At 43.2% G+C, this 15,645-nt stretch overlaps 2 protein-coding genes across 5 annotated transcripts in view; both read right to left on the bottom strand.

Moving 5' to 3' along the window:
* LOC112560250 (alpha-N-acetylgalactosaminidase-like) overlaps positions 1–10,029 on the bottom strand; it is a 22,393-nt gene extending 12,364 nt beyond the window's left edge. Inside the window, 1 exon segment of the mRNA XM_025231947.1 lies at positions 9,398–10,029. The gene's annotated coding sequence lies outside the window, so the exon portion shown is untranslated.
* LOC112560251 (galactoside 2-alpha-L-fucosyltransferase 2-like) overlaps positions 1–15,559 on the bottom strand; it is a 19,811-nt gene extending 4,252 nt beyond the window's left edge. The window contains exon 1 of one of the 4 annotated variants that reach the window (XM_025231949.1): positions 15,077–15,559. The gene's annotated coding sequence lies outside the window, so the exon portion shown is untranslated. Of the gene's footprint in view, positions 1–2,878; positions 4,250–6,265; positions 6,323–13,283; positions 14,151–15,076 lie in introns of those variants that run through there. The other 3 variants (XM_025231950.1, XM_025231948.1, XM_025231951.1) reach the window with 3 other exon arrangements.
* Between the last annotated feature and the right edge of the window lie 86 nt (positions 15,560–15,645).

Genomic DNA, 15,645 nt, shown 5'->3' with positions numbered 1-15,645 from the left:
TTCGGACTTGGGACGCACACCTTCAAAGGTCACAATGAACAAAGAGTCCAATCGTGACGTCACGTTTGCATACGGTTACGCAATCAACGTATAGTACCCGTCCTTATTGGTTTAGGCTTGACAATGTAAAGGTATCCATGTAGAATCACGATGTCCGTGTTATTTATCTCTTTCTGTCCATGTACTGCTTTCTGGCAGTGTGTATTGAGAGGTGGGGGAGAGGTATCTACCAGATTTTTATTTTTATTTTATTTACTTTGATTTTTATTTGAGGAAATAGTATTTTGGTCTAAGCATTACCCCTTAATTAGGAAAAAGAAATCTTCCCTACCAGACCTTTAAAAGGAAAAGTGCAGGACTCCGCCTACCATCCACTTGCTACATCTGTGACAACAAATTGCAGGACAAAGCAATATAGAAAGTACACAAAGAGAGAAGTTGGAGAGGTAAGAGCGAGCGCGTCACATGGCGGCCTCTCCTCCGTTGCCGAGCATGAGCTTCCACGTTAGGGTGAGTGAATGGGAATTACTGTCTTAGGAAACGGGTGGCACATGCGGAGATCTAAACCCAGGGTAGCTAATCACCACTGGACTGGTGACAAAAACTTACTGTGGCATCACTAAATCCCACTGTCGAGTTACGAAAAGATATAATGAGTACATTACACTGATGTCAAATATGAATGAGCTTGATTTACATCAAGCGTCAGATGGAAAGTTGACAATAAAATCACTTGAGGAGTTAGTGACTAAAACCAACTAGGGCGAAGCCGGGTGCCCAGGTTATTACAGAACATGCACGCTAAACTAAACTGAACACTTCTGAACACATTTTGGCACATACTTTAGCATGCCTGAATCTGCTCTAGAGTGTTGAAATATGTGCAAGTTAGTACATAGCACAGGGCTAAATTAAAGCATTTCCTAAAAAAGTTCGAAATCCATTGGTCTGGCTTCACTTGCTGACAGCACCTTCAAGGTGTGCAGCTCGAACACTGTGACGCCAGCAAAATATTTATCACTCACGATGCAGTCACAAGGCTGCGATCGATTGTAATCAATAAATGCAGCAGAGAGTTAATTGTTTCGGACAAAAACATCTGCGACAGACACGGAGCTAACCTGCCAGCCTGCTGGAAAACCGGGTCGACAGCGACCTCTCGATTGTCTCCACCTTGACAAACTCTGCTTGACAAATTTTTAAAAGTACTTCTTTGATCACAATTTATGACAATTTAATCATTATTATCGGCAAGAAAACTTAGGAGAAGAAATCCGGTGACTAAATTCGCTGTTAAGAAATCCCCCCTCCTTTAAAAAAAAAAAAAAAACCAACAAAAAAACAAAAACAAAAAATACACAGCGACTAGCCGCACTAAAACGAAATTACTGCATTATACAATTGCTTATCCCCATAAAACTAATTTATCTATTTGGGAACACCTTTCGACCCATCTGCAACTAACAGTGGGTAGAGCTATGCAAATGGCGCTTTATACAGATGACGTCATGATTTAGCCGCGCAAGGGCTTCTGGGAATGCAATGCGGACAAATATATTCCCCACATGCACTACACCAGCGTTTGCAGCGAATGCGTTGCTGTGCAGTTTATTGTTTATTGCTTATTTACAATACTTTTCTGTCATATGCCCCTGGATGAATTGATAGGTTGACCATCAGTTTAACACCAAAAATTCTTTTCAGTCTGTTTTTTGGAAAAAATACTCCTACATTTCTGTCTTTGACCAATACATGTGGTACATTAGCATTTCACTTGCTTTTAAATACATAAGCTACTCTGAAAATTTAACAAACAGAATCCGACAAAAACCATTTGGGAGGCAACACAACTGAGGCTTAGGGGGATAGTTCTACTGAGAAGCATGAACTTTTTCAGTCTTTCATTAAAGAGTTCTATATGAATTCGTGCCTTGGCTACCCTCCTTGTATCCATCTCCTGTTCTGCAGACAGGCTAGCTCGCTTACCTAGAAATGCAGGGATTTTTATAGTAGCCTGTCTTGACAAAAGCAAATCCTACACTTTAAACCCTTTGTCCACAAGCAAAACTCTTATTCAATGTGTTGTAGAATGCCACATTTCTCAAATATATCAACATCACTAACACTTCTCTCATACAGATCTGAGACAAAACATGCAGCACCTTTCATCAGTCCTTTCATTGTGGTGTGGTGCTTGTAAGAGGAATACACATTGCCTTGTAATAATCCTGGGTGTCTGACAAAAGAATTCTGTGCAGTCTACAGAGCATCTGACATTTTCAAACTGTCTAAACACACTTGGCAAAGATGGGAATAGGCCTTAAACAGAACAACGTGCAGTGTTTGTCTGCAAATAATCCCATGATGCGCTGCTGCGTGACGTCACACTCTATTTTTAGTAACTCCAGAAAGCGCTATTGAGTTACATCAGTGGTTCTCAAAGTTTTTCGGACCGCGGACCACTTGACTTAAGTAAAAGCTATGGCGGACCACCAAGGCCTAAAAATCAGTCTGTACTATGAATTTCAAATTTAAATTGCTTCATTTGTTTCATTTTAATTCAAAACTAAATGTCCTTTTGTGACAGTAGTCTAGTAATAAGTTGACATCAAACTACCTCGTTCTTTGTAATTAAAATGTTAATGCGAGGAATACATCCCTTTAAACATCACTTTGCTGACATATGACGACTGTCAGCCGCGGACCACCTGACTTATGCCCGCGGACCACACTTTGAGAACCACTGAGTTACATAACAACAAGACTCAGGTCAAATTTAAACCAGTCTTTTCAGAGATCCGCACCATTACAAAGTTTTTTGTTTAAAGATGAACAATTTAACAATTTTAAAAGTAATATTAGGAAATCAATTAATTACTTGACTTATTCAGGTAGAAAAGTCCAAAAGTGAAAAAAATCGTTTTCTCGAACGTTCTTGGGATGTTAGATGTCACTTAGCTGGTAGCTGGCATCTCTCTCGTACACAACAGTGTAAAGTCTGCATGCGAATGAGAGTCAGGCGGCGACCAGACAGGACATTCTGCTCTCTGACGTAAAATTCAGTGACGTTAAGTGGCTACTGCGTAATAGAATGGAAAATCGTCATCTGTTGCGACAGACGGTTTGCTCTGCTGGGGAAAAAAACCAAACTTGTCGTTAGTGCATGAGTGTCCACAGATGGGATGGACGCGTTCAAACATGCGGCGTCAGTTTACAACTGGAAAGAAAAAGTTCCCATCATCGTTGCAGAAAGAAAAATGATGTTGCTGACGAGTTTGGCAATACGCAAGCCATGCTGTGGACGATTCTAAAAACCGGGCATAATAAATGACCCTTTAACCTTTTTCGAGGAAGCCATCTTGTGGAAAAAAAAAATTTGAGTCCGTGTGGTAATTACCCATGCCTTATTGTAAGTAAAATTATGTAAAATCTACATACAAAGGACACTCAGGAACAGTCCCGACTTCTTGCTGCGGTTTTTAGGGTTAATGACAATCATCAGGTGGAACGAAGAAGGCTCAGTCTGGGAACCCGCACAAAAGGTCAGTGATCGTAAAAAATGAAAGAAGAGTGTTTAAGAATTCATTACACGGACTGAAGGCTTTGTTTAGGTTGGAACAAACAAATACTGTCATAAAGGTGTAGTTCATCCCCTTCGCTCTTGTTTTCTATCCAATATATACTGATGTGGCGGCCCTGTGCAGGTGCACACACGTGTTTTATGCTCTTATAACCTTTCAAGTTATTTCTTAGGTAGATATGGAATACTTTCGTCCGCTGTTTGCTGACGGTTCGTCCCGGATATAAAACAAAGAAGTACGACGGAGTTGGGGTGGATGTGAAGTGAGAATTATTCAATCTGTTTCAGTAGTCATGAAAAAGATGACCCCGAAAATGAACAAAAGTCTGTTGTTTGAATGGCAAGGTAAGACTAGATGACCGTTACTGAGCGAAACTCTTCAACATTTGTATTGCAACTATCTTCCTTGCCAGTGCTTGCTTCTTTCTCGTCATCTATCGTTGACTAAAATTGCCAGCTCTGAAACTGCTGTCTTAGAGGTCGACATACCCGTTGGTGACTTGGAGGGTTCGCAAAAGGTGAGGCAGACGGGCACCGCCCTCACAGAAAGCTAACAGAGATAAAGTTAGGGCTCTAATATATACTTCACTCCATGAATTAAATACAAACACTGCGACACACCTGCTTACAACCCAGCGCGGTTAAAGTACCGGAACTGATAAAGTACCCAGTCACCTGGGTTGTGCATCCTGTCACCTGAGCTTTACGACTTAATGACTGAGTAAAGGTCAGTGCTTGATACTGCTTTCCCCAAATGTGAACCAATACCCTCCTTTTGTTCGCAAGATACACGCCCACATACATTACTCTTCGCAGAAAGAGATCCAAATCGTGGGGTCAGTTTTGTACACAGGTGCACCTTACTGTCACGTGATCTCACTCAGCTCGCTTATTGGCTGAAGCCGTCACAACGTAAGCATTTCCATTACAATGCTGACGTCAGTGTTGTTCACTTTTTCTGTGTACAGTAACGTTTGTAGGTATGTATCTGGAGAACTAAAGTGGGGTAGATGTGGGGCGAAAGTATTTTGAACCGAGCTTTATCCAATCACTATGAAAAATGTGAATGTTTTCTGGACCTTAGAAGTTCCGAGTTAGAAGTTGTACTAGGGTTAGTCCAAGTGCTATACGTAGCAAATCACTGACCAAATAAAAAATATTTCTAAAGGATGAACAAATATCTAAAAAACAAAGTTTCTATTAGATCAACAACCCTTGTCCCTAGAAGATTGTGAAAAAAAAACCCCATTTTTTTCTGAGCGCCATCTCAGGTTCACCATGGAAAGATCTAGTTTCAGATGGCGCTAACAACGACAGCGCATTTGACACGTTAGACCTTATTGCGTCTGTGATATATAATGCTGAAAAGTGCAAGGATGTGGCGAATACTAATCTAATACTAATTAAACAACAACAATGAATATCATTCAACAGCAACTTGTGCAGGCGGCTTATGAATAATCAGTGGAACCATCTGGCACGACTCGTGTTCACTACACAGCTTGTGGGTCACTAGAGCGTGTAACAACAAAGAAACATCATCGTCATCTGTCTGATTAGTGGAATAATAATAATAAAATCAATAATCATCCTCATCGTAATTTCTTTCATCCAATGTTCCCCTTATAATCCTGTCTCCCTCTGTTTACCCCCGTCTGTAGGCGACGATAAGTATAATCCACTCCTGCTCTTCACGAAAGATATCCCCGGCAAGAACCCCCGATACTGTCCTGTCCAAGCCTTTCAGACCTGGATGTGTCATTTTTATTGCGCATCCCTAAACTTTGAATAATATAATGTTGCTCGTGACCCACCTTTACCTAGAAGCCGGATGCTATCCAAGCTGTACAGACCTTGGTGTGACATTTTTATTGCACATCGCTTATCTTTGAATAATATAATCTTGCTCCTAACACACCGTGTGCTTCAAACATGGGCTGCACAGGTGGAAAATGCATGTGCACTGAAATAGTCTACACTGGAAATATACACAACAGCTACAGTGTTCTGTCCTTTTGTACATACCGCATTGTGGGCTTAGATGTGGGGCGACTTACATAATGTGGCTTGCGCCATTTTCAGTTTGTTGTTGATGTTATAATTATGTCTAAAGCTTTTGGGTAAGCATCTAAATATACAAACTATAATATATAATATTATTACCGTCACTGTATTTTAAACAGAAATTTTCAGTGTTGCTAAAAGCAGCTCTCCTTTTCTTGTCTTTTTTTTTCGCACCCTGTGACACCTGTCTAAAAGGGTGGGCTGCTTTGTTCCATTGCTGGCTCGGCGTAAAATACCTATTCATCTCCCCACCACCCTAATTCTCTCACTCACTGTGTATGTGTGTGCACGTGCGCTCTCACAATATTCAGTGTATATATATACGCGTATCCATATTCATTTATAAAAGACTAGAAAAATACGTGTATATATATGCAAAAAGTATTAAAAACACAGAAAACAAGCTTTACAATCTCCGTCATTTGCTCGCTCACACAGCTTCTCATACTCAACAAGGGAAGTGACTTCCCGTTAGTCACAGATACAGATGGACATATCGCGAAATGTTTGTAGAAATCAAGATATATCGCTTTTACACACAAACTTTGAGGAGCTCTCCTCGCCCACTCCTAACTTCACATGATCTGACATACTTTAGAATAAATAAACAAACAAACAAACCGCAAAGTCCGCAGATGTGCCTCACATCTCGACAAGTTCTTTCTCCTGTGTTCTGTCTAAGGTGACCAGACGTTTCGGGAGCGAAAGCGGGACACGTGCCGAAGATGGTGTCGTCACCGACAAAAAACGCCGAAAAAAGTGGGGTTGGGGGCGTATCAGCGTACGGTATTCAGATTTTTAAAGACAACCGGGACATTTGATGGACTTCCAGAAAGCCAGTAAGCGGGACATTGGGCGTCCTGCCCGATATTCAGGCGGGACACGAGGTCAAAAGCGGGACTGTCCCGCCTAATGCGGGACGTCTGGTCACCTTAGTTCTGTCGCACCACGAAGTTCTATCAATGGACTGCTTGCAGATGATTTTCATGCTAGAACGAGGCTGGTGAGCACAGAGCTTCCAGTTTACTTACATTCGCCGAGACTAACAGCGGAGAACTTGACAAGAGGCTATAAGCGTTGGTCTCGGCAGACAGACATCAATACACCTGTACACGTCCGTTACGCCCCTGTACCTCCAGCCCCCCCCACACACACACACACCCCTGTAGGACAAACATGGCGTCAAACCAACAGTCGTGCTCACATCTGTGAGGGCGGCTCGACACACCTTCAGCCATGACAGTGAACAATAACAAGAAAAAAAAAAGCGAAAAAAAAAACCAACTCAACGAGGTGGGAGAGATTTCTTCTCAAAACAAGTGTCAAGGCCGAAGGTTTACAATTGAAGTTTAAGATAAAACTCGTTCTTGTTGATCCCTGAGGAAAACAAAGCTGTGTATATGAAGGTGGGAGGAGAGAGAGATACTTACACGACCGGGGGTCAGACAAACAGATCGACGGGTGGAAACAGCGAGAAAAAGGAAAGAAACGAAGCGATACACGGAGGTATATAACTGTAAACGAGAAAACAAGATCTTCATTTATGAGATTAAATGAACAAGAAGGTGCGTGTCACTGATAAGTCCCGGGTGTCTGACCTCCACTGTTATTTCTACTGCTATACGACTGGCAAACTAGACGGGTACGTGGGGTCGGGGTGGAATGAAGTGGGAATGACAGGTGGGGAAAAGGACGGGAGGTCATAGGTCACATAAAATATGCCATCAAATCGATGCAGTGTAGTTTATCGCCGCAGCAGACGGTGCACCGTTCTTAATAAACACTTAAACGGAGAACGTTGGTGTTCGTCACGTGTGTCTTGTGGAGCGCGTCACTGTCAGGCTGTTTCCCAGGACACACGTCACTGGACTGCGCATGCGCTGACACGCCTCGCTGGTTTTGCTCCCATTCGATCTGCGGGATGGGGTCGGGTTCTGCGTCTGACCGTGACCTCTTGGCGTCGGCCTTAGCGACACACGAGAACTATTTGTCACAACACGGAGCCATGTATTGACTGTCACAAATAGTTGAGGGTTGCGTGCGTGCGTGTGTGTGTGTGTGTGTGTGCGTGTGTGTGCGTGTGTGCAATGCGTGTGTGTGTGGGTTATAAGTGTGAGAGGAGCTCAACTGTAAATATTTCTCGTTTTACTAGACGTTTTGGACATTAATTCTTTCTCTCTCTCTCTTTTTCTCTTTAATGAGTAGATTAGATCCCTCGGATACTTAGATAACTTGTCACAGAGAGAATTGGAATATTTACCTATATCGCTACCACACGTTGAAATTACTGCCAAACCAAAGACGTCTGTTTGAAATTCTGTTTACATTACTGGTGCATCACCTGTTTACACTTTCCACACTGTACATAAAGACAGGTGGTGTACGAGACCGTCTTGCTGAATCAATACAACGAAAAAAAAACTCCCACCAAACTGCACACATGCACTTCGAAAGTAAAATGAGTCATGAACCTGTGTGTATCAGACATCTGAGAGCTAGGGGTGGAGACGAATTTTCATTTAGAGATTACCGGAAGCTGCTTTAACATGGTTTCAAAGAGAGAGAGAGATGTAGCTTCCCGTAAGAAACTTCGTGGACAATGGTGGCTAAAGGAGGCACTTGAGTGAACAGTAATACAGTAATAGAAGTCAGTACATACACACTTATGCTTACTGTGATTGGCGAACAAGTTGTATTTATTGTCCAGAGAGGACGGAAGGTGCCGAGGGGTGAAAGAGGGGGCCACACCATCCTCTTGCTGGGTGGACTTCAGTCATGTCTTCCGATGGCGCACTAGTCCTTGGTATGAAAGGGAAGGAGCCGTGCGGGGGAGCTCTTCGGGTACTCCCTGTGCCCTCATAGTGCGAAATCACCTCTCGGTGGAACCACTTTCCAAACTAAACCGACCAACCAACCCAACCAGTAAAGAGGAGTCAACAGAGAGAAGCTCAAAACACAAGTCGCACCAACGTCAGTGAAGATCACCGCCATCTCGACCAGCAACTCGGTTGATCACGTGGCCTCTGTCTTTAGGGGTTGTACCACTACTAACCAGACTTCAAATTCAACAAAAGTATGCTCATCTTTAAAACACTAACAGACAAATTGTCCCCTAGAGTTTCTAGAATCTTATCTTCACAAAGTGTGGGCGAGTATATGATAGGTTTCCGGTTACCCTGTTACACACAGATGTCATTCCTTTAACAGGGTTACACATAGGGTTCCTATTGATTACAGGAGGGTTGTACACTACAGTACAAAGTCTTTCTAAACAATCAGTGTATAATAATTGATGGTGCTGACAAGCTTAGCCGTGTACAGACATGCAAGGGCAGGCTACTGAATATATATTGGGAGGTCAGAATGTTTCCCATCAAGTTTCTACAGAATGTTGAACTAGGAGGAATGGAACATAATTATAATTAAACCCCACAAATACTCAGACTCTGTGGGCTGACGAATGAGTTTTCTCTCTCACTCTCTCTCACTTTCATAGAGTACCCGCATGTCTGCTAAACTTCAAGACAGAGATCCCCAGCATCAGCAACACCAGGCGGTTTGGATCACATTCAACATAACTTTGCTTGGTCTGTCTCACCACAGGCTGCTAGCTCACTACTTTAGTCTACACATTACATTGGGTTCTCTACATATTGTATTATATTCTTTATATATTACATCCCTATAGCACTCCCAAACATGTACAGCCGGGCCATGATGGCTAGAAAAGTGCAATTTGAAAATATGGCTTACGGTATGATCTCCGCATTGAGCTTACACCTTCTGTTTCGAAACCGTCGTCTTAGCCACGAGGGTTGTATTCAGCCACAGGGGTTGTATTCATCCACAGGTGTTGTATCCAGCCACATGGGTTGTATCCAGCCACAGGTTGTGTAGACTGTATCCAGCCACTATGACTGCTGCGCCTGGGTCAGCAGTTGAACTATGGAAGTCCTCACACTACTAAATATTTCTGTCCTGTCCGCTCCACCCACCATTGTGTCGGCCGCTGCCTAGAAGCAGCTCAGGTAATTGTTACGGGTGCATAGATACACGCAAATTCCCCGCATATACACGCGGTACAGCGTCACGGTCGATACGGCGTCCCTGGTTTTCGCCTTGTGGCGCACGACTGCGCATGTCCGGAACTAGCGCATGCAGAGACAGGCGGAGGGAAGACAAACACCCTCTTTCCCCCTCACAACCCACTTCTCGCCTCTCCATCGCCGCAGCTCGCAGGCAACCGTTACAACTCTTCCGCTGCACTCCTCTAAGCTGTGCAAAACCTTTATTTTCCTCGAGAAATAATTATCTTCATCTCATCCACCTCGTGCTGAATGGTCCCTGGTGGGGTTGTTTTTTTGTTTTTTTTTTTTTTTTTTTTTCTCTGGATGGAGAAAAGGATCAATGACGCCATCAAACGTCTTAAGCATGCTCGACGAAGGTGTCGTCACTTTTATTGCTCGTATCGTATCACGAGACAACAACAACAACACACAACATTAACGGTCCCACCAACTGCGTCACTTTTCATGTGATGTTTGAAGGGAGCGTTGGACGGTAAGGTTGAAGATGAAAGATAAACACACACACAGTCAGTCATTTTAAAGGGGTGGATTTCAAGATCACAGACTTCACGCAAGCCCTCTATCGTTGAGAGAAAGTGTGCGCGCGTGCACTCATGGAAATAACGTGGACTGTTCGTGCTGCTTGTCGACGTGAAGAGCTTATGCCCTATATCGGGGTGAGGGGTCAAATATGTGAAGTAGGACGTTTGGAAGTTTGAACCGAGAAGAAGACTGTCGTGTCACTGCTGATAACCCGTTATATATGTAATAGAGAGAAATCATGGTCTCAAACACATGAAGTTCAAAAACGGAAAATACGATGTCGGTGGCTTAAACGTACTTTCCCCCTCACCACCCCGACACGGAGCACTTTACAGCATCATTCCGGACAATGTGACGAGCATCATACATATATTGGGCCGCGATGACAACAAAACAGATAATGTACAGATGTACAGCAGCGGCTAACCACGGACCTACATTACAATGAAGGTCCCTGCCTTGACAGTTGTCATGGGGACATCCACATCCACCCTGAGTGCACGAGCGGTAAGGAGGTCACACCTGAAGCACCTACTTGATTATAGCTCGCAGGTAAAAATGTGATTGCGGACGTTTGAACCACTAGGTGTCCTGTGTCTACCGAGTATTAGAGTGTGTGCGACATTTGGAGTGCGCTCTGAGAGTGGGGTGGTTGATGGAGAAGCTTTCAGTGACTGGGGAAGCGGACGGCCAAGTGGTTAGAGCGCTGGCGTCCGAAGTAATATCGACAGGTTCGTGACACCGGAGCAGGAATTCACTTTGTAATATTATATGAAAACCTAAAACATTTTTTTTAGCTTCACATGCAGGTTCTATATCCACCTTTTTGGAGAATTATTCATGCATGTGACCGTCGCCCCAGGTGTCGGCTTGTTCACTTAATTACGGCTTTGATGTCGGCCTAGTGCTAGGTGTGGAGGACTTGGCTTCGTAAAAATTAGGTGTGCCAGAAGTGGGGGCAAGTACTTGCCAGTGAAGAGAGTTTCGCTTCCTGATCTACACCTCTATAAAGATGTGAAGAAATGACACAGTCAGTAAACACTGTCAATGTCTACAATTATTTATTTGCTCTTCTTTGAATCATTACAGTTCTCCACTATTAGTATTTCAGAATTTCATCAACTAAAAATCTCCGACAGTCGATAGGTCGATTTAATCGGTATTCTGACGAAAAAAAACTGTCAAAGCCACATATAGTTAACCCCTTTCAACCTCAGTTTTAGCTGCCCAACAATGTTTCTCGTGAATTTTCTAAACAGAGAAAAAGAAAATGCTGTGACACATGTCACGTGAAAGTGTCTTTAGTTTCAGCCAAGCGTGATTCTTTGTGGATATGTCGATATAAACATTGCTTGTTGTTGCATGTCACAGCTTGTCTTTGTTACAGTCTATCATTTAAAGGGGTGGGTGGAGATAGTGTCTCGTACCCCAACCTTGCTGGCGCAGGTATGTTAATAGAGAAACTGTTCGGGGCTGGAACGATGAACGGGGCAAAGTAGGGGTTAGGTGCAAGAGAAAGGAGGGTGATTGTTACTTGAACGGGGTGGCTCGCTTGAGTATCTTTTTGGCTACTTTAACGATTGAAAGACGGGGAGATTTATGTTATCGTCGCTATTATCATGATCATCACCCAGGTATCGTTCGCTAGTGACTCAGATTCCACCGAACAGCTATCATCACCATGGCATCGACGTCTCTTGAACGAGCGGCTGTTGTGTCCCGATGGGAAGTGAACAGCTGGCCGGCGATAAGTATTTACGCCTTCTAGAATCTTTAATTTTTTTTCTTAAGAATTATTGACAGGCAGTCCTTCATATTCACTCGTTCTACACGTGCGACCCGACCTTTGCTCAACGTGGGGACGCGGACACAAAACTTTCTCACCCAAAACACTCGTCTCCTCTCTTAATATCAGTTTCATTCTCTTCGTTTTCATTTCCTGCTTCTCTTTAATCTGATTAGTTCTATTAACTTGCGCGATGTGACACTATCAAGCTTACATTTTATTAAATTATTTTATTAATTTTGTTACAATTATATACCTATACCCGGTCTCACGTTCGCACTTGCTTCAGTTTGGGATTTAGAAGGTTCCTTTTCTCCGAAGCGAAATAGAACAGACTCTAAACATCAGTAATCTGCATCCTGCTGATAGCAAGGACCGTACATAAGCCCGGAAGAGTTTTAAGTAACAAAGTCATTCGAAACCTAAATTACAGAAAGTTTGTAGCGCATGTAGGCCGCACTCCGTCATCCATGACTTGCCCCACCACCTGAAATATCCTAGAATCTACATCAGTCCAATGTTACTGATGTTCGGCACCATCATCATCATCATCGTCGTCGCCGCCATAGTCGTCGTCATCATCATGCTTATGAGATCTGCTACCACAGTTATATGCATGTGGAACTTCTTGGCTTTCTTGCCACCAACTCTTGGATCTCTGCTGTTCTTTGGAATGGGCTAAAAATAAATGGACATGTTCTTGAAGTTTTACATTTTTTCCCTCTTCCTCTACATCCCTGAACTGTACATGCAGTGCAATAATCAGGATATTTACAAGCCTGATTTTTAAGTAGCCCTGTCAGTTTAGACAGGTTTCAGAGTCGTGGGCTGCTTTGTGTTGTCGACAGCACTTAACGCAAGATAAAACCCACCTGCCATTAGTTTCAACCCCTCTTTACATGCAACATCCGCCTTTGGGGTTTCAACCCGTTTACCCTTAGAAAACAGACATGGAGGAGATCAGTCCACAGAGAGGCGGAGACCGCTGCCATGACATGGTCCCAACTGGAAAGGGAGGCCCAGAACGGGTCCTGATGGCGGGTACGTGTGGCTGCGCCCTATGCTCCACTGAGGGCGAACAGGAAGAAGAAGACCCTTAAAGAAAAGCGAGCTGACGTAGAACAAGGATTCTGAAATGTTCCTAAAATGTGAATCCACGAGTAAAATCACAGCTCTCGTTATGTATACTCTAATGTATGTAAGCCCGTCGAAAGATGTGTTGAAAACAAAACAGTGTATTTACCTTTGGATGTAATTTGATCGGTAAGAGATTGGTCTGTCATTGTACCACGAACTTGTATTACTGGACTGCTGGCAGACCAATATTTTCCAGTTAACTACTACAACGAGGCGTGAGACTACAAAGCTTCCGGTTAATCACATTCTTTGTTACGGTCGCCGAGACTAACAGCGGAGAACTTCGCAAGAGAGCTAAGCGTTGGTCGTGGCAGACAGACAGCAGTCCACCTGTAAACATCCTTGACTGTACTGAACACACTACAAAGGGACGACCGTTGGTACATGAGCGTTCAACCCACTTGAGACCAGCGACGAGCGCTCTCACAAAGGAATCAGGCGAAACACTGCGGGACAGAGGAGAGAGGAGAGCAAACATTCTGTGTACGAGGAAGTTAGAAATACTTGTTACAAAGAGATTTGAGTTTGATGTAGCTGTTCATGCTAAGTATGAATGTACTTGTACTAAGTATGAAGCGAGTGATCATTGTTATGTGCAGATACACGAGAAACGGAAACAAGTGAACGGGAAACAATTTTAAAAAATTCTAATCAGTCGTATATTGACAACCCATGCCCTCACCAAAAAAAAAATCAGACTTGTTGGTAGATGAAGTACTTGGCCTGCTGGACATGTGGACAGATAAGTTTGTAGAGGTCTTGCTGAGGACCACGTGTATAACTTATAGGCTAATACCTACATTAAGCATGACAAACTCATTGCCGACTGGTGTATGGAGGTCAGAGCTGTGGCTAGTCTGTGACGCACAGAAACACTTTGTGGTTTTAAAAATTACAATTCATATTTCAGACAGGGTGGGGGAAGCGCATACAGAGTCGGATTCTAGTTTCCGGATGACTGAGGACTGCAGCTAATGGGACAACAGCAACATCCTACAGGTGAATCCTTCACGTCACAGTCGACCTAGTTTGTGATCCAGTGAAACATTGATTTGACCTCGAATCTCAAATACGCCAGGTAAAAATTCCGTTCTTCGAAGGTTCGATCGAGGACGAAGCACAAACTGTTACGAGTTCGGGATTCAATACATTGTTATGAACCAAGCCTTGCTATTTGAAAATATCACATCGGGAATAGGTGGGGGAGCATAGTCACGCCCACTTTGTTTGAAAAGGGTGGGGACCAGGGCAAAGGGGGATTTGGGTACAGAAGGGTATTTCTCGAGAGGCTGCTGTGCTCGTGACTGTCGGCAGTTGAAGTACCCTCCAAGTGAACACCCGCAAGATAAAGGGCAGCAACGGTTTGTACATACTTATATAATACCCTAAAAACACACAGATCTTCGTCTTGTCCTCCATGTAACCAACGAAAGATGTTACCATGCTAATTTGGGAAGTCCCCCTCTCTCCCTCACACCCCTAATCTCTAACACATACTGAAATGCCTACTTTCTAAACTAGAAATCGTACATTTTAGGTTTTCCTTTGCCCTAGTTGAATTCTGCAAATGTTTTAACTTAGTTAATGTCGCTGTGTTCATATTCAATGGTCTGTAGATAGGTGTTCAGTACAATTCTCCCAGTTAATGTTGATGTTCTGATGTAAGATAATCTGTTTGCTGTTGTATATCTTACATAACTGTACTATTGAAAGTTAATTGTATTTTTATTGACCACACTCCGGTTAATGATGTTAATGGTAGTTGCTGTTGTTAACGTTCCCATGAAATGGACTCACGCCTACTCAATAAATGTTCACACAGACACACGTCGCTTTGAAAAAAAAAGGAATAATTGACATTTTCAAAAAGGTTAAAAGAGAAAAGAAAATCTGTCTCACCTCTGAATTTGTTTGCTTCCTGATCGAAGAGCTTAAGAAATCGCCATACCAACCCCCGAGATACTGACGAATGGTTCAACGGGAAAGCTGTAGTGGAGTTGTGGCTTTATCGTGCAGCAGTTGAGGAATAAATTGTTTTCACGGTGTAACTGAGACCAGCCCACCCACTGCCAGTTGTCTACCTCTGTAATGGCTCCTTGTACAGCGTCCTCTCCACCGTTATTCAGCTTATGTTTTTACACCAAGTTATGAAGCATAGACTAACAAAAGCTTTGTGGGTAATCGTACAATACCCGGACGGGGTATAGAGGCTTAATCGTATCAGGTGTACACGGTGTACTAGTTTTTATCGGTCGTTTGATAAGGACTTTATATTTTTAAAAACAAACCCATGATATGCCCATGGGGTGGAGTAAGGTGATAGTCATGGTTTAGGGGTTAATCGTAGGTTCAGAAAAAGGTTCTCACGCACACGCTCCCACACACACACACTGTATCCACAAGTCTAGCTGGCTATATCCTTATTAACTAAGCAGACACCCGAGGGATGAGAGCAGCCGTGTCCGAGA

This window comes from Pomacea canaliculata, linkage group LG3, assembly GCF_003073045.1.
Source record: "Pomacea canaliculata isolate SZHN2017 linkage group LG3, ASM307304v1, whole genome shotgun sequence".
Classification (NCBI taxonomy): Eukaryota; Metazoa; Mollusca; class Gastropoda; order Architaenioglossa; family Ampullariidae; genus Pomacea; species Pomacea canaliculata.
The sequence above is the reverse complement of the archived record's forward strand: the minus strand, read 5'-3'. Positions and strand labels throughout refer to the sequence as shown.